This window comes from Python bivittatus, unplaced genomic scaffold (assembly GCF_059951505.1).
Source record: "Python bivittatus isolate LINGU-HERP-01145 unplaced genomic scaffold, Pbiv_v1 ctg000980_np1212, whole genome shotgun sequence".
Taxonomy (NCBI): domain Eukaryota; kingdom Metazoa; phylum Chordata; class Lepidosauria; order Squamata; family Pythonidae; genus Python; species Python bivittatus.
This window is the reverse complement of record NW_028277125.1, coordinates 66,181,448-66,201,052: the sequence shown is the minus strand read 5'-3', so window position 1 is coordinate 66,201,052 and position 19,605 is coordinate 66,181,448. Positions and strand designations below refer to the sequence as shown.

The following is a 19,605-nucleotide window of genomic DNA, read 5'->3' as shown; positions in this document are numbered from 1 at the left end:
TGATTGTAAAAAATATTCTGTGATATTTTGGCAGAATGGTGGTTAGATGAGTGCAAAAGATGATATAGCGGGGAAACAATCTGTTAAGGTTAATTTGTGTAGGAAGATGCAACCCCATTTCTTCAGACAGAAGAATCTTCATATGCAAATAGAGGTGATTAGAAGTCTGTTATGCACCTCAGAACTAAGAAATTCTAAGGTGATGAAGAATTCAGAACAGAAGCAAGAATTAGGTGGAGAATGGGAATTATACTAAGAAAAATAGGCTAAGAATTCCTATATAAGTAAGTAACTTATTAATAATATTAATTATTAATAATTAAGTTACTTATGAAGTTATTATACAAATAAGTTACTGTTGATCAGGTGAAAATCTCAGGATAGTTTATAAAAAACAGAGGCATCTGTTGGGAGGTCACAGGGAGCAAATGACAAAAGCAAAATCCACCCCCTTTTGTTCAGGCATTATGATGTCACATGCACATATGAAAGGGGCGGAGTCTGGATCACAACAGCGCACCTTGTGGATACCTTTGCAAAGAGTAGTTCTTGGGTGGCTGCTATGAGCCATTGCTGAGAACCCATTAGAGGTACTTGGCCTACTGTATGAGTTCCACTGAAAGGATTAGTTACAAGAATAATTACCAAATGTATATTCTGAAGCAAAGCTTAAACAGGACATTTGGCTTTGTTGCACTGTTTCTGCTACTACTATATCCTTTGCAGTGAGCAGCACTGTGGTGCTGCAGAGAGGACAGAAAATTGAAGATTGCCACATCTCCTACTAGTTGTTTTTTTTTGGGGGGGGGGAGTATCCCATGATGATCAGATACCTTCTTTGTGAAAAACAGCATTTCCACAGTTCTAATTACAACCAGGTAGGAGATCACTGCCAAAAGAAGAAAAAGCAGGGGCAGTGGGGAAACAATATTCCAGGGCTGTATAAGTTTCATGTAACATTATTTGCAATGTGCAGGTATGGAGTTGGAGTCTGATCTGGTACAATTCAGTGAACTTATTTCATTTTTTTAAATGAAAGTTGCTAGACATTAGGACTAGCAACTTATATTTGTGGACATCTCAGAAACCAAAGCCAGATCAGACGGAATATTTATTGCTTAAGGATAGTTATGTCAATAGTTCTATGATGGATGGATGGATGGATGGATGGATGGATGGATGGATGGATGGGAGGGAGGGAGGAAGGCAAGTGGGAGGGGAGGATTTGCATGGGCCAAATTGATCAATAGATCCCATGCTTGTCTGGGCCCTTGGGGCAGAACGCTCTGCTTAATGCAGGTAGGATACCAAGAGAGCCTCACAAGAATTTGATTAGAGATGCTCACAGAGACAAGCACCCTGCTCAAACCCTACAATTAAAAGTGAAGAAAGAAGAACAGACTACTTTTTAAACCCTTAACACTTTAACCTTCCTTTCTCCTAAGGCCAAATCTGTTGCTTTGGATTTAAGGGAGGTAGGTTGATGGCAGATGCTTCAATCTCTGTTGAGTATGTTTTCTAAACAGGGATTAAAGATTGGATTTCAACCCTCCCAGAATACTGGAAAAAGACATTGTTATTTCATGGATTACTCTCTTTGGAAATAATATCCTTCTCAACAGGAACTGTTCAAAGAAATTATGTTTGGAGCATTTATTTCATGATGGGGATACTGCAATCGGCAGACAAAAGTTGCTAAATTCCTGGAGGCGCCAAAAAGATTGGCAGTGGAGATTATGAATGATCAAATCAAAATAGTTTTTTTTTTAAAAAAAAAACACTTCTGACTTGCCCAGCTCTATCCTGGGAGTAAATTGAAGTTCTCATCTTCCTGCTAAAGGAATCTGTTTAGAAAATCAAAAGATGCATTCTGTCAAGGCAGACTTTTTCATGCATTTCCAGTAACGTTCTCTTAAATACATCATGGCTTTTGATCGGTTTATTGTAACCTTTCTTTTTTCCCTTCCAGAAGAAACACCATTATCATTTGCAGTTTTACATTCCATTGTAGATATCTAAATTGTGGGAATAATATGTAAACATATGCTGCTTATCTCTGGCTTTCCAGCTCATGTATTCTTTTCCAGTCTGTTCCTTTGAAGTGGCATTTCAGAATATCTTGGTGATACTGAAACTACCCCAGTACTAAACTAATTTCCTTGGGTGTGAACTCCACTAAATGCAACAGGAATTGCATGTATAGGCATGCAAAAGATTGTGCTGCTGAGTTTTGCTTTGCTTTTATTTGCACGCACGCACACACCCTTCAGGTTTCCGACAGGCAAGCTTTTGATTTTTGCCCTTTAATGGCTAGTGGGTTTCAATTAACTCCACAAATTAATCAGTGTCTCCAAATGAAAGGAGGTTTGAGGTTTCCTTTTCAAATCCCCTGAAACCAAATTAATAAATTAGCCTCAACACATCTGGCTATATTATTGCTTGCTGAAATAAAGATTTCCCAAGGTGACAGCTTTAGTTCTCTAGGAAGACTTGAGAACAGCATATGGGACACACGGTTTTCCAGAAAGGCTGGTGATTTCCCAACAGCTGTGCATAAAGTAATGGTTACTCTCATAAGGGAGTATGTATTACATTAAGCAGACCTCACACCAGATGTGGTAGGCAAGCTAGTAACTACATCACATAATGATTCTGCTAGCAGTAATTTTAGTACCTGTTCTGTGTTGGCTGTATGGATAATAAGAGCCACTGATGAAGACTACTTATAGTCTTCTTAGTTACAGATGTTCAGTATATCTTATTGGATAATGTGCTAGTGAGCCAAGTCATGTATTTAATCATTGGCACACAGTTAGGAGAGACAGAGATGCCAAATCCCAAATTTCTGTCCATCCAATTAACTTGTTGGTCACTTGCAGGGCAGAATGAAATCTTTGGTATTTTGGAATATAACATGGGGAAAGAGATGTTGTATCAAAGAAGGTAGAGGAAGAGTAGAGAGCTGGAAATGTCAGAGTAGGTTGCAGAGGAACAGACCATTCCTATGGGTGTCTTCCTACTACACTATCTGAGTCTATATTTTCCATAAAATGTACTTTATGTGTGTACACCTATTACCCAGGAAAATACATGCACTGATATGACTTCAGAAAAACTCCAAACATCAAGTACTTTGTCCAATGTATGCCACAGTAGAATAGAAGAATACTTTATATAGAAGTTAGGATCTTCATTGTTTTTACAAACATTTCTGTTCTACAGTGTAATGTGATTTAAAAAGAAGCAGTCAAAATACTCATCTTAGATATGGTCTTCTTTTTCATTTGAAACTTGCTCACTGTATCCCAAAGTTCACATTAACTTTGGTCCACTGTAGCATGGTGTAATGGTAGGACATTGGACTGGGACCTTGGGAATCATGTTCCATGTTTATCCTCAGCCATAGGGGAAAATGGAGGAGAAAAGGTGGGGGGCAGGTGTTTGTTTTAATTTTATTAGTGAAGCATAATAAACAAAAAGGGACACATCAGTGATAGTACAGTAAGAAACTGCATATTTTACAGTGATTAAAATAAAGTGAACATAAGGAGAGAGTGAAAAAAGGAACTAAGAAAAAAATAAGATCCATTTGATATTAGCACAAAATTAATTCAATCTTTATACTTATTAAATAATTTAAAAACTATACAGTACTATATAGAAACATGTTGCTCCATTTTCTCATTTTTAGAACACAAAGACATTTTGGAAATTAAAAATATATCTCTTGAATCCATCCCTTCATATCAGGAGTATACATTGATTTTCATCTATGTAAAATATTCCATATTTTAGAAGTATAGCATATTTTTCTCCCAGGACTATGCTGTAACTTGAAACCAGAAGGGAGCCATGGCTGGGCATGACCAAATCATGTGAGTCAAAGAGCCTTCAAATTTCTTACAAAGTCAGGACAAAAAGTCTGATAGCCATCCTTCTTAAAGCATTCTATGAGAAGTCCAACAAATACATAACAATACTTTTAGATCAATTAACTTCAGGAAGCACTTGAGTACATCAGCTTGAGCTCCTAGAGGAAAACCGAGATATAAATCTAGACCAATAAATGACCCAATCCTTGACAATAGCAGCTTGTGTGGAAGCTGGAAGTTGCTCAGCACATTATTCTCCAAGAAGCAGCAAGCAAATGATTAACATCTTCATTAAAAGGTTTAACATGCCTTCTGCCTATCTAGCTCCCTATGGAGATTCCATCACCTTTTTGACTAGTAGGGCAAATGGTGAGAAATACATAGGTGGCAGGTTCTGGGCACCCTTCCCCCCCCCCCCCCCCGTATCTGCCTCTTGCCAGACCTACAGTTAGTAAAATGAGTCTCTGTGTTTAGGACTCTCTCTCTCTCCGTTCCTCCCTCCCTCCCTCTCTCTCTCTCTCCAAGATAAATCTTAGATAAAGGTGAGGTTTTTCTAGCCTATATATTTCTTAATGAATCTATTTTTTACCTCCAAGATAATGAATAGAGGTAAGCAATCATTGATAGCTGGGCTAAATTTATAGTCTATATCCAAAGTAACTGTATCAAGAGCATTTTTTAATTTTCTAAATGGGGCCTGCTGCTACTTAATTACTTGGTATTCTTTTAGCAGTCTGCCCATGTTCAGGAGCACATCCCCTAATAAGGTCTCCTGCTGAATTCACATTTTCAACGCTACCTACTTGCATAATTTACCCAGTTTGTCTTATTTATTCAGTATATTTCTTCCACACTTTTCAGAGGTAGCCTACAGGATGCTACGTGAATAATAACAGGATTGGAAGGAAACACATATAAATTATAAAAATAACCTGAATAGGGGATGAGGGACTCAGACATATTAAGTATGATTCAGCAAGATTACTGTATGCACAAAGATGGAAAGATTTGGCACTACCCACAATGGAGGAATGGTTGATGAAGATGATGGAACTTGCTGAGATGGCTAAATTGACTTTTTTGATCAGAGAAAAGACAATATGTTTATTGCTGACTGGAAACTTCTTATAGACATTTTGCATGAAACAGAAAAAAATGAACTTATGATTTATGGTTTTGATGATTAGACAGGATAGATTATGGAAAGACGAGAGTTATGTTGTAACCGTAGAGTAAGAGGTAAATTTATAATTGTACTTATAACTGCTGTAAAGAAGATCGGAAGCTACTTCTTTATATCTTTTTTCTTTCTTTTCTATTTTTGTTTTACTTCCCCCCCCCTTCTTGCACTTTTAGCTGTCTCTTTGATTTCTTTCTTTTTCTTACTTTATATTAATTTTTATTTTCCTTTTTAAAAATATTTAATAAAAATTATGTATTAAAAAAACCACACACATTAAGCATGTTTGAAAGTTTTCTTAGAAGTCTGTATAAGGCGCATTAGCAGAAAAGGAGTTCTACAACTGTGGGGCTTTCATTAAGGAATCCATGCAAACTTGAACCCATTTCCTCAACTCGGGGCATAATCCTGATGATGAACCTCCATGCATGGAGCAGGATTATACATTTAAATCTTTTAGGATTAAGATTTAAAATCAAGAAACCTAGATGATGTATTGGAATCATATTATTCTTCAATTCAACAGTTCCTGTTACTATTGACTCTGTTAATAACTTTTGCTATTTGTTTTTAAATGTTTTTTTAGCTGCTAAAGAGCCAGTTTGGTGTAGTGGTGAAGGCCCCAGGCTAGAAACCAGGAGACAGTAAGTTCTACTCCTGCCTCAGGCACGAAGCCAGCCAGGTGACCTTGAGCTAGTCACTTTCTCTCACCCTAGGAAGCAGGCAATGGCAAACCACTTCTGAAATCTTGCCAAGAAAACTGCATGGACTAGTCCAGGCAGTTGCCAGGAGTCAAAAACTTCTTGAAGGTACCAAAAAAAAAAAAAAATTGTATTTATACTTCAGGGAGGATGTAAATCTTTTAATGACTTTAAATTAATAGCAGAGGGCGATGAGTATGGCATAGGTAAGAGAGAGAAAAAGAATAGTACTGAGTATCTCATGAAATCAGAAAAGGAATAAGGTATTCTGGGCATCTAATTGACTGGGCATGACTATACCTGTTGAATTCCCCTGTGACCATCTCAACCCTGTTTTCCTTCTCAAAGTGTTCTGTAGAACTAAGATAATTATTAGAAATGCCTGTAATTTGTTGCCTGTTAAGTAATAGACTCTTTATATCTTTTTTGGAGCCTAGGCCTCCTGAATCAGTAGAAAATTAATTCCAAGGTGCAGCAGTTTCCTCCGTGTCAGTCTGCACGCTATTTTTGGCAGTATAATTTGGCAAACAGTGGGATTTTTCCCCCCTCAGCTAGACAATGCACTTGGACAAAAATGTGCTTAGTCACTTCCTTCCAGAAGTCAACTCAACCATGCAGAGTTTTCAGAGCAGAAGCTATGAGGGCTGGGATAAGACCCAAAAAATGTGTGAGACAGAATTGTTCAAATTCTTTCCTGCCTGCGCTTGCTGGACTTCAGAGCAGCAAGTCCTGATAATCAGAGTAACAGATTCTTTTTAAAAAATGACTTGGTTGATTTTTTTTTTTAAATCATGATTAACTTTTTATATGTATAAGGTTTCTCTGATCCATAAAGGGAATAAGACAATGCAAAGAGATGCAGAAAAGAAGAATAACACAAAGCTGATTTTTCTGTTTGTTAGAAACAGATTTTTCTTCTCTGTGTTAGGAGAAGATGGCTTTTTAGGAAAGGCTTATAGCATACAGAGTGAACTCACAGTCCATGGGTAGTTAGTCTCTTTTCTATGAATTTGGAGTTGCCAAGATCATACTGCCAAAGTCAATTGGAAAGTAGGAAAAATACATATTTTAAGTTTTGGTTAGGATGACATCATTTAATTAAAACTGTTATGTCTGGGTAAATATTTTCAAGTTAAAGATGTCAACATTATTTTGAATTATATTCCAGAGTAGTGGAATCTGACTGTTTTTGAGGAATATCAGTTATACTGGGTGTAGGAAACAGCCAACATATTAAGAAATAGAGAAAGTGCTATTACCCCTGGTAGCAAAGATTGGATTTAAGAAATGTGTAATTTATCCATTTTTGAAAAGGCAATTTTTTCTACTGATCAAAAAATGACACCATAAAGTTTTCTTTGGCACTGTTTTCATAATATTTTACAAGAATAGACAGTTTTAATGCACAATTTGATACATTTGATACATGATAAAAGGAATATATGATAGTTTAGGTGATTTATAGTAATTTAGTATGTTAATTTTTTAGGTTTTTTTCTCTGTAATTTTCTATCTTTTCCCTCTTTTGTTTGTTTTGGAATTACAATTTCATAATTAATTTGTTGGATATTACTAGTTTTCTTTTATTTGTTTCTGTATACTGTTTTTTCTATCTTTCTCTTTTAAAACTTGCAATAAAAATTATATATAAAATTTAAATACAACCTTTCAAGAGGAAGAGAATCAGGTGCAAACTTAGCTTTCTTCCTCTCTGGTGACATCATCCACAAACTTTCCTCCCCCCAGCATTAGATGGCCCATTAACTGTTTCTGGAGGACATATGTACATGCCATAGCCTCTGTCTCAGTGTCCACCCACAGCTGAGCCTTCCAGACAACAGGTAAAGGTGCTCCACTCTAGAAGTGGTGTTTTCCCTACTGTTCTGCCTCAAGACTCTCTACATGGAGGGCATGTTGAAACCCACTAGGGAGTTGGGTTGAAATGATGTGCTCTGTGCCAAGAATCCTGTACCCTCAGTTGGTTCTGGCAGGTTCTTGTGGGGTCACCCCCTCCCATCCAGTCCCTGTCCTGCTCACCCACCCCACGGTCCTCTTTGGCTGCTATTTAAACTGATTCACAGGTGCTTGGCACTCTTTCAAGTTGTGCCATAGATACATCCATTGGCTACTTGAATGAAAGTCACTATTAGGGTTTCTTAATAGGTTTTTCTTTTTTTAATGGTGCCTGCTACAGACACTAAAAATTAAGTGTCACATTTGAACCATTTCCTTTGTGTTGGCAGGTTGGTGGGTCACGTAATTTACCCATTGCTTTGATGGCCCATCGCTAAGCTGAGCACCTGATAGAAAGACACTGCATACTACAGGAAAAGAAAATGGTGTTGGATGGAATATCCCTACTACCTATTGAAGGACTAATGGCTCCTCACTGTTAAAAAAAAAGGTAATGATTTTAAAATGCCCCCCCCCAAGTTTGCATGTATTATAATGAGAATAGAATGATCATAATGACAGATAGAAGCTGAAAAAGCTCTTTGCTCTGACCACATAATGGCTTCATGAATACTGACCTACTGCTAAAGCTCAATTTTTCTCTAAAAAAAACCTCCTTTTTTCTCTTACTGTGCAGTTGAGTGATCATATGTCCTATAGTAGAGACAATATTCCTCAACAGTATAGAGCAATCCACCTAGATATATGGACCTACTCCCAGAATTTCCTAACTAGTGTTGAGAATCTTGACAGCTGTTCACACATCTGGAGGGCACCCAGTTGTGGTAGGCTGATGGAGAGGACCCGGAGTCCTCAGACAATAATCCTTTGTTTGAAGGGGTCTTTGTCCGATTCAAGTCTTTTTTAAAGATGAGCTAAAAGAAAACAGGAACCTTCTAGTTACTATTAATATATTGTATCTGGAAAGTAGAGGGAACAGATAAAGAATCTGGTTGCAACTTTTCCAGTAGGCTAAGTTGCACTGTATTTCTATCCATCTCAAAGATGATATCTAGATATACATTTGCATATCCCAATGTTATGCAAATTTACGCCTACCTTTTCCCATACCTTTTCTCTTAATTCATGATGCATAATTAGCCAGCCTACTATCCCAGATGGATAGGATCTAAGTATTATATAGCTTATGTAAAGATGATGTGATAGGTTCATGATTCTCCCTGTATTTGCGTCAAATGAGGATCTTTCTTTAGTGTGGATCTGTTTTGTGCTCTGCACTGTTACATGAAGAGAATATTGTCTCTAGGAACTTTATTCTAGAAATTCAGTTGAAATTATTCATTAAGGAATAGCCCTTAAGAAGCATTCCAAGAAGACCCAATCATGGGGTTTGCTCACATTCATCAAACCTAGGAGTAAGCCTTCAAAGGGAAAGGGTTTCTTGTTTAACCTTGTAAAGGAGAAACCTGATCTCATAACAAGGATGGTAGCTAACCTCTGCCAGCCCCTGGGAGATACCCTTGGGGGGACTTCAGGGTTTGGGGATCCTGGCTAGAGGGGTTGGGTGGGGATGAACCATGAAGGGCTTCACACCCCACCCCAGTGACATACTGCATAAAACCTTTCTTAAGGTTTGAATTAACTTGTTTAAAAAACCATCATATTATTTTCTTTCCCTTCCTCTCTTATGGCCAGTCTACAATATTTATATGCCTGGTTCAAGCGGCTTGTTTTAAAATTTCTCATCAACTTGAATCCAAGTTAGCAGAAAGGCACCTCCTCCAGTCTGTCCTTACCTGGCTCCTCAAGTCATACATGGAGGTCCTTCTTCAGCTAATCCCGCTAATTAAGAGGCAGGTGGCTATGAGAGATGCTCCTTTCGTGGTGATGCAGCATCTAAGAAATCCCCTTGCCCAAAGCTGTCTTCTTGACACCTTGACTGAGGCCTTTGGAGTCCCAGATAAAGATATTTTTATTCTTCAAAGCTTGCTTTTCATTTTATGTGCTGCAGCATGTTTGGCCTTTACTGCTTTTTCAGAAAAGAATGCTTTCATGCACAGAAATAGAGGACACAGAAAAGGAAAAACAAATAGAAACAGATAAAAGGAAAAGGAAAACAGAAAAAAAGGAGAAAACACTATAATGCATAAAGGAAACAGCTCTGTTTTTAAACATAGCACAAATCCTCATTGCAGTTTTAAAAACATAGTATAAACCCCTCATTTAAGCATTCGCTAATGGTCCTTGTTTTATTATGTGCTGTCTTTATTGTTACTGTTTTGAATTTGATGCTTTAACCTAGCACAGAGGATTTAAATAACAATAGTAACAGTAATAGTAGTAGGAACAGCACAAATATGATCATGTATGTGCAGTTGGCATGCAAATACTAGCTGTTTCATGAATTACCTTGAAGACAGGAAATCAATACTTTAAATACCACCCATATGGTGTGAACAAACCAGAGGGTGAGTCATTCTGGAATTGCGTCATATTGGCCAGGACAATCAGCTCTTCCAGAGAAAAGCGAAGTCCCAGTAGTGGGAAATAATGACCACTAACCACATATTATCATAAATGGGGCTTGCAATTTCAAGCGATGTCAACATATCGCTATGCAGGAGACATTCTGTCTGTGGATGGGGACATGCTCTTTCAAGGCAAAGAATGCTGGTTCAGAAACAGCAGTGTTTGGAGGGTGGTCTCTGCTCCCACGGGAAGGGATTCTTGGCCCCTCCCACACACCTACCTGATCCTGGGATCCCATCACTGCAATGGTCTGGAACAACGTTTGTCAACCCTGACAACTTTAAGATGTGTGGACTTCAACTCTCAGAATTCCCCAGCCACACATCTTAAAATGGCCAAGGTTGAGAAACACTGGTCTAGACTCAGAACCATATAAACATGACTGTTTTCAGAGGATCTTGATGTTTAATATGACTGCAAACAGTGAAAACTGCCCAAATTGGAATGTGAATTAAACAAGCTTGAGTAGGGTTGTGAAACAGAAATGTTGGTCATTTCAAAGATAGTTTATAGCTAATTGGCTTATTGTCACTGTTAAATGATAACAACAAATGTCTAACTCTGTTTATGACATTAGCTCTCCAGTATCTGATGGAAGGGAACACTGACCCATTACTGTGTTTCTTTGAGCTGGAAAAACTGGGCAATCTTTTGCTAGCTGGAGCCTCAGTGTTTGGAGGGATGGCTTAGTGCTGCAAAGGGAATATACTCCATTCAATATGTGGTTAGGACTGAGAATTTTGGGACAGTTTGGGGGTTGTTTTCTTATTGAACTATGATGTGCCTATTTTAGGGTTTTTCCGTGTCAAAATAGCATACAACTGTGTTGTCAGTTTTCAGCAATCACACCAAAAGGGGACTTGGGGGCTCCTAGCAGTGCTGGGGGCACAAATTACTCACTCCTAGGCTAGAGAATAAAAAATGTGATATCTTTTCGAGGAATTTAACATGTGTTCATTCCACATATACTATTTTTGGCAGAACTCTATTTTAGAAAATGTGCACTGTGTCCATGCAATGTGACTTTAGCAACAACAGCAGCCACAATTATCCTTTTCTTTGTCCCTACACAGTCAATTTCCTAAGTAACCATTTTTGCAAGATATATTTATTATACAATAAATGCACAGCTGCAGGAATGACATCATCATATCTCTGACTCACAAACAGAGTTGTAAAGCCAAGCTGTAGCTACACTAAAAATACAAACACTGAAACAAATCAGGAAGCCCATGAGATATGACTGGACAGACATATATCTTCCAAGACTTCATTTGTTAAAACTCTGGCAAATTGAGAACTACTGCTTTGAGCTTTTTAATTTTATTTTTAGTTGTCCCATTCCTGGAAAACAGATGAAGTAGCAGGGAGCACCATTCCTGCCAACAAGTTAGAATTTTAAAAAAAAATCAATGTATTGTATGTAGAAAATGTTATTTATTGAATTATTTATGCATCTTTTCTATCAGCATATATTTCTGCTGCTAAAACTCTAAATGAGTAGATCCAGAAGAACAAGAGATTAGTTTCTGAGGCTGGAATAGTTTGGGCCCAGGGGACAGTCTTCAGCTAGGTTCAAACCAAGAAATATCTCCAAATAATGAGCAGGAAACTCACTGCTGATCACTTTCCTGAAACTGTAATTCACTGCAAATGGCAAACTGTGCTACAATAAAAGTTTTTTTTTTTTTTAATGCTGATAATGTAGTTCAATGTTCACTGCTCTGTGTAGCCCTGATTTGTAGACTGAATCTATAGCTTGCCAGCCTTAGGAAAGAAACGTAGGTGCCTACCTAAATACGTATCCATCATGCTATACCCTTTTGGAGTAAGCAACGTTATTCAGAGAGCAGAAAAGGAGCATGAAGCCATAAGCCAAAGAAAGTAAAGACATGAGATAAGAAAAAGAAAAGGAAACAAAGCTGAAACTAGTTTACACCAACGCCATCCAGTACACCTCTTCACACCCTTCTGCCCTTGCAACAAAGATACCAGTCTTCATTGTACCCCTACAGCTTTCCCTACCAAGAGTAAGGATAATAGCAGTCAATTGTGGCACATCTGGGCCAGTCAGCTGCAAGCCCAGGCAAGGCCAGCTTCGCCCCAAGAATGTGCACACTCTTCTAGGCAAGCCAGAAACTCTGTTCTACAGACTCCCTTGTCTGCCCATACGCTCTTGTCAAGGCTTTCCTGTTCCCCATCCTTGGCCCCTGGCTGATGGAGGCCCTTGAAAGAGCTACTTTTCTTCTGTACCTCTCCTGCGGCCACTTGGATGGGAGGAGAAGTGGGGGAAGTGGGCGCTAGCTGCCCCCCCTGCAGTAAAGTTGTCCCCCCTCACTTGTCTGATAGACCAAGGAACTGACTGTAGTTTCACAGTGCTTTTGTTTGGATTTCTGTTTAAAGGTAGTCTGTCAAGAAGATAATTGAAAATAAAAATGATTTGGTATCTGAGGAGCCTTTCTCTGGAACAAGAAGCAGTTCTGAATTATGAGAATGCCTAGACAATGATTCTGAACTAGTAGCAGTGTCCACCCAGTGTGTGCATGTGTGTGTGTGAGAAAACAGGCAATAGCAGCTTTATAATCCAAGCCCCACCCCTTTTGCATGCATGTCAACCTCACATGCCTGTACAAAGATGCAAGGTTTGATTGTGATGGGACCACCATCTTGTCTGCTTTGACTCCTTTTGGGTATGCCACTGAGTGACCCAGATCCCAATGGCACCATGCCTTCTGGTGTGGCCAGCACCTCTATAAGAAGTCCATTCTTGGCCATGCCTCCATCCCTTCCTCTCTCCACTTTACTCCTCTCTGATATTCTTAACTAGTTGTGGAACTGGCACTAGTGACATTAGTGGTGTCCCCAGACATGCAGGCAGACTGGAGGCTGGGGTATGGCACATGGAGATCAGCTTAATTGAGAAAGCAGTGACGGGGGCACCCGCCATTCCTGTTCCTCAACAGCCAGCCGGGATCAACAGCCAGAAATCTAGGATTGCACCTGGAAGACTTTTTCAGGCAGAATGCATCCCCACAGCAGAGTCTCCTTTGGCCAAATCAGTTCTGAACTATGGAAGACTCCACTGGTTTATATCTTCTGTATAAAAGCTGCGGCTAACTCTAGGGGCCCAGAGCAGAGCCACTGTTTAATGTAGAGCAGGGTTTCTCAGCCTTGGCAACTTTAAGACGTGTGGATTTCAACTCCCAGAATTCCCCAGCCAGTGCTGGCTAGGGAGTTCTGGGAGTTGAAGTCCACACATCTTAAAGTTGCCAAGGCTGAGAAACACTGATATAGAGGAAACAGAACTGTATTTATGGAATGAAATGGGTCTTACTTCAGTGAATCTTTGATTGATCAGAAATATACAATGCTGGACTAGGACTGAAGTCACCAAGTTCATACTTCATACTTAGCCATGGAAACTTAGATTCTGAATGAGTCACAATCTTTTGGACTAATCTACCTCAACAGAATTGTTTATTTGCCTATTTATTTGTTAGCTTTATATCCTCTTTGAGCTCTCTTTCATTCAGGAGCCCAAATGATATATAGTATGTACCACTCTCTTCTCCCATTTTTTCCGTAACAACTTTCTGGGTAGGTTGGGCTGAGAGTGATTGGGCCAGTGATTTTCCATGGCTCCAGGTGGCTTTATTATTGCTGCAAAAATTAGGGAAGGACTCCCAAGGATGTCCACAGGGCATGGTAAGAAAAAGTCAAGATGATGGCCACAGTCAAAGCTCTGCCTGCTTTTTATGGCTGTCACAAGTGTGAGACACATAAAAACAGGCTGAGCCTCAGTTGCACCATCATGGCCACCATCTTGACTTTTTTGACCATACTCTGCAAACTTCTCTGAAAAGTATTTTTTACTTACAGTATTATCCATATATTTATCTTTAAAATATTAAAATACAAAGAAAGTAGAAAAAGCAAACATTGAAATACAGAGAAAGATGATACAAAAAAAGACTGCTCCTTTGGAATTGGAAAAAAGGAAAAAAAGGAAAAAGCAAATTATTTTTTAGCAATACATCCTTCTCTTCCCATCTATTATCCTCAACCACTAGCCACAAGGTAGATATTTGAACTTTGCATCAAACATGGGTAATTGTTGTTAGTTTCTATCTGAGTCCTGACAACCATATTCCAGATGTCTGAATCTGCCTTGCTTTTTGATATATTATTTATAAAGGAGCCATTCCTACTTGAAACTTCTGTTGTGGATCTCTACTCTCAATTTTGCCATTGCAGCATATTCTCCAATTTTATTCTCCCAGTTTGATATCACAAACAAAGTATCCCTTTCCCAATGTTGTGCTAGGTGTATTCTTGTGGTGGTCAACATATATCTTAGTAAATTGTAAAATTTTTCATTTACCCTTTCTGAAATTATGTCTGTAGTTTCCATTCAAATTTTATTTTTAGACATTTTTGGATGTTTCCAATACTTTTTGATTTTCTGCATGACTACCACATGTGGTAAAATGTTCCTTCTTTGTTATGACATGTCCAAGAATTGTTGTGATCTGCTTTATCGGTTTTAGCAGTTGCAGACAGAGTTATACACCACCTGTAGAACATTTTGTATCAATTAAATTGTAGCTTGGAGTAAGTGTTATTGATTTTTTCCCATAGCCCTTCCCATTGGTCCACTATAATTACTTCTCTCAAATTATTCATCCGTTTTATCAGATTTCAGATTTCAGCAACAATTTATAAAGATGTCCTTCATTGTATATAGGCATTTCAAACTCTGTCATCTTTCTCAAAGTCCCTCCTTTTTTGAAATTGCTTTTTATTTTTCTTGGCTGATGAGTGGGTTTCAGCCATTCTCTGAAACTGAGGACTGTTTCAATAGACGGATGTGGGCGGAAGACAGGATTGAGAGAACTTGATTGGAATCAGAATGCCAGAGATTTCAGGCAAATCTCAGCCTTCCATTACTCATTTCAGAAATGCAAATGGTGATATCTTGTGTACTTTGGGTAGGCCTTATTATTCAGAGCAGGCAGCTGCTCGTGTGTCATCCAAACTCTGGCCTTCACTCACTAAATTGAGAGAGGAACTTCCTTAAGAACAAACAAAAAATCCCACCAACTTTCCATGGATGTCAGGAGAGGAAAAAATATGCAAAATATAACAACATGCTATTCAAAATCTTCTGCAATCTAAGAGGCAAATTTATGAAATAGATGCAGCTTGCAAATTCACTGGGTGATGAATGTGAAGCTGAAATCCACACCTGGCCTTCCTCTTGAGCACCTGCCTGTCCTCTGGGTGACCTTCCAGATGTGCAAGATGCCCTGATGCTTTTCTTCTTTTGTTTGCAGAACACAGTTTAGGCCACCAAAAGAGCAGAGTGGGGCATATTCAGTACAGCCACTACAGTACATTGATGTCACTTAACTGTTGAAGGTAAATGTCGCTAACTACTGGGAATGCATAGTTCCATATCCCAGAATAAAGCCGTCATTGTGGAATGTTTTGGAAGCTAGTTGGTAAACAGGAATACTGTCATATCTGAGTCATAAATGGAAATAGTGAGGCATCTCATGAGATGATGTCAGTTAGGTGGATGAGACTTTTCTAGGCTAGAGAGCGGTAACAGCATTGAATTTGAGAAGGCGTGGCCTGTTATTTCCCCAAAAATATGCTTGATTCCCCAAAAAGAGGACAGCTATGTTGGCAAGAATGATTAAAAACATCAATAGTGCCCATCTTCTGAGTGCTGTGGAGTTCTTTATCCAGCTAGGAGAAGGAATATTGGAAGCCTAGTGATTGTGAGGCCGCAGAGTTTGCCTTTCAGCACTGTTTTTAGATAACCAGTAGGTCTGCACGTGGTGCTGTGCTTTGTTTATCCATAGTTTGTTTCAAATAAGCCACAATTTGCTGGGTTTACCAAACCTACTAATGCCAAACCATGATTTATAAACAACCTAGTTGAGTTCAATACACTAAGCCAATAGCCAACATTCAATAAAGCATGGGATGGCTTGATGCAATATGTGAATCTATATGGAATATAGAGAAGGGATTGTAGGCATTAGAATTAGCTGAAATGTGAGCGACACATAAAAAAAGCTTTGACCACACTGTTTGTCTGCCATCTTGACTTTTTTGACCATACACTACAGACAACCATGCTAACTTTTCTACCACCCCCGTATCCTTTTTTTTCCTTTTTCAACAGGCAGGTGGGCACATTTCCAAAGAACTGTGGTTACAGCCCTCCCACCATGTTTATTTTCTAAAAATACCAGTGGGAGTCAGAGATGCTCTTGGAAGTAAAAGTGATGTCAGAGGCTGATGCTTGGCTTTGTAGCACTTTAGCTTCCTAACTTTTATTCCTTCCATCCATCATTTTAATGAAAAATAACCTTTAAAAACAAGAAGCAGGGAGTCTGTTGGATGCCAAAGGAGGCACATTAGTGTTCATGGGCATCACATTGCCAATCTCTGACTTTGATTTTTTTTTTTTATTTAAAAATCTTGTGTAGCCACCCATCTTATGTTCCATAACCTTGGGCAGCTCATAGAACAACGGTAAAAACATAAAAACTATAAAAACCACAACAAAATATTTTTTCTTTATTTTTATTGTCAGTTGTTAAGAAAAACATGCCCAATTTTCTGCACATGATAAAAATCTTGTTTCAAACACACAGCAATATGTATTGTTATTACAAAAGGCACCCAGGAGTTGGGTAGTAATATTCCAAATACTAAAAATGAAAATATAATGCCAGAGGCCCAATTTAAGTAAGCATTTGGATGAATAGATTATGGTTTTCTTTCTTTTTTTCTTTTTTCAGTGTCTTGTTTAAGTAAGATTTAGAGTTCAATTCTTCGGTCTGTTAGGAAGAATGACATACAGTAGGTATTCCAACCTGAACCATTTTTAATATAATTTTTCTCAAGTTTCTCATATTTTGAAAAGTGTATGTGTAGAAACAGCCAGACAATGGCCTGATTAATATCAGAATGGTCATGTCTGAATGCTAGACATTGTGGGAGGTGAATCATGTTAGTCTACGGTAGCCAAAAATCAGGAGGAGTCTGGTAGCACCTTTTCAGGCTGCAAAGCTTATGCCCTGTTACAAAATCTGTTAGTCTGAAAAGCTGCTGCCAGACTCCGCCTAACATTCAAATGCCAGGTGATTTGAATATATGTTGGAGATCCAGTGAGGTTTGCTAAATGTGTGCTCCATGATCATACATATCAATTAGTGAGATGAACATATGCAGAAGTTTTCTGCCACTTCAGGACATGCATTTTCAAAACCACCTTAGGCAGCAAGGGGAATTAGGATTTTGCAAATATTGTTAGACGGCAGCTTCCATCATCCTTGAGGATTGGCCAGAATAGCTGGGGCTGATATTTGTAACCCAGCATCTGGTGGGAGGCTGGTGCCTCATTCCTGAAGGAGAGAAATGACCAGAATTAGCATCAACTATCAAGTAACAAAATCTGTTTCAAGCATCCTTGACATTGGACAGACATGCTTATTTTCCAAGCATCCACAAAGTATTTTCCAGTTCCATACTGTATTCCATTTTAGTGGCGGTGCCAGAATCAAAGAAGTTAAATGTGAGGGTATAAGGAAGCTATATCCACAAACTGGAGCTTCAGTGGTGCAACAGTTGCTACCATCAGAAAATACAGAATCAGTGGAATCTGCGGGCGTCAAAATGGTCAAGATGGCAGACGGAGCATCGTGATGCAAGCCCTGCCCCTTCTGAACAAACATGCAATGTCAACAGATGTTTCAAAGGAGTGGGGCTTGCATCACAATATTCTGTCTGCCATCTTGACCATTTTGACATTCTCCCCTCTGCAGGCGCTGTTGGGAAAGCTGCTATTTATACTGTACTTCGTTTTCTCTTTGGCCGGAGTGAGATTATTTATTTTTTAAGAGATTTGTACAGCTGCCCTCCTTACGCAGCACATGCAATACAGAGAGTTGGATGGAGTTGATAAGATTCCCTGATAGAGAGAAGTTTAAAGAACAAAAAGCAATGTATGAAGTGGTGGGTAGATGTGGTAGAAAGAAAGATGGTTTGCAAAAATAGGAAGGTATTAGAGAGGTCTGGCAAGCGCTGTTGCTTAAACTTTGTATAGCTGTATTGACTTTTCTTTTTGTTTTCTCATGACTTTAATTTCTTTGCCTTATTCATTTTCTGCACTTTGCATAAGGTTGCTTGTCCGTAAAGGGAATCAAATAACAGATTTGTATGTATGTGTGTAAATATGCATGTAGAAATAAGCTTAAATACAAGAGCAATTCACCTTACCATGCATATATGACCTGCCTCCTAGATTAACGAAAAACAAAAACCGTCTTTTTAAATAAGAATATGCAGATCCAACATACTTGCTTGGCAAATGCCAGATCAACCTAAAATGACAGTCCAACACCCTGAGCCAAAGAAATTAGACTACCTGAGCCTTTCAGTTCAGAAGGCTTGTGTAATATTTAATATAAGCTGCCACAGCGATCTTACCTTGCATGGCTCTGAGTCATGGGAAATCCAGAATACAGGTGGCTGTGTAATTTTAGTTGTGTTTATTTTAGCTTGGCAGTTTAGGGAAGGGCTGAGTTGGACTGAGGCCATCCAGAAATGCTGGTTGAGTTTGCAAGCTGATTTCTATTTACAAGAATGTCTTCAGAATGACATACGAGTTAGGCCCTCCCTGGTTATGAGTGATAAATACAGGGAATGTGAATAAAAGCTTTTGTAAGAACTTGGCATCTGCATGCAAAATAGATAATTGTAGATTTGGTATGAGAAATGGCTAGATAAATTATACGTTCATTTTCACGGTGAGTGCAATAAGGATGTCCGTGTAACTGTAAAATAGCTTACAAATGATCTTGTAAATAAATATCTTCCCTTCTCTCCCTATAAAACCACAAACTGTGCTACTTTAATGGAGGGCTTGGACTTAAAAACTATTAGCAGGAAATTTCTTTTGGATTGTACTATTTATTTGATTAGGTTGTTTTTTTGTTTAGGAGGCAAGGTATTTTTCATGTGGCAATTTGTTACTTAATAATTGATTGACTGACTGACTGATTGATTATATGCCATCAAGTTGGTGTCAACTCTTACTAGCTACAGTATATAGATAGACTTTCAATTACAGCCAACCCATCATCACTGTAACTGAGTCCATCCACCCTGCTGCTGGTTGCCTTCTTCTTTCCTTCCACCTTTCCCAGTATTATAGACTCCTCAAGAGAGTTCAGTCTTTGCATAATGTGTCCAAAGTATAATTTTCATTTCTGCTTGGAATGAAGATTCTGAATTGATTTGTTCTATGATCCCTCTGTTTTCTTGACTGTCCACAGTATTTGCAGGACTTTTCCCCAACACCAAAGTTGAAAATTATCAATCCTCTTTCTAT

At 38.6% G+C, this 19,605-nt stretch overlaps 1 long non-coding RNA gene across 1 annotated transcript in view; it reads left to right on the top strand.

Moving 5' to 3' along the window:
• LOC112540990 (uncharacterized) overlaps positions 1-19,605 on the top strand; it is an 86,811-nt gene that overhangs the window by 45,345 nt on the left and 21,861 nt on the right. The window contains exon 2 of the long non-coding RNA XR_015794350.1: positions 7,997-8,157. This is a non-coding gene — a long non-coding RNA (uncharacterized LOC112540990). The remainder of the gene's footprint in view (positions 1-7,996; positions 8,158-19,605) is intronic.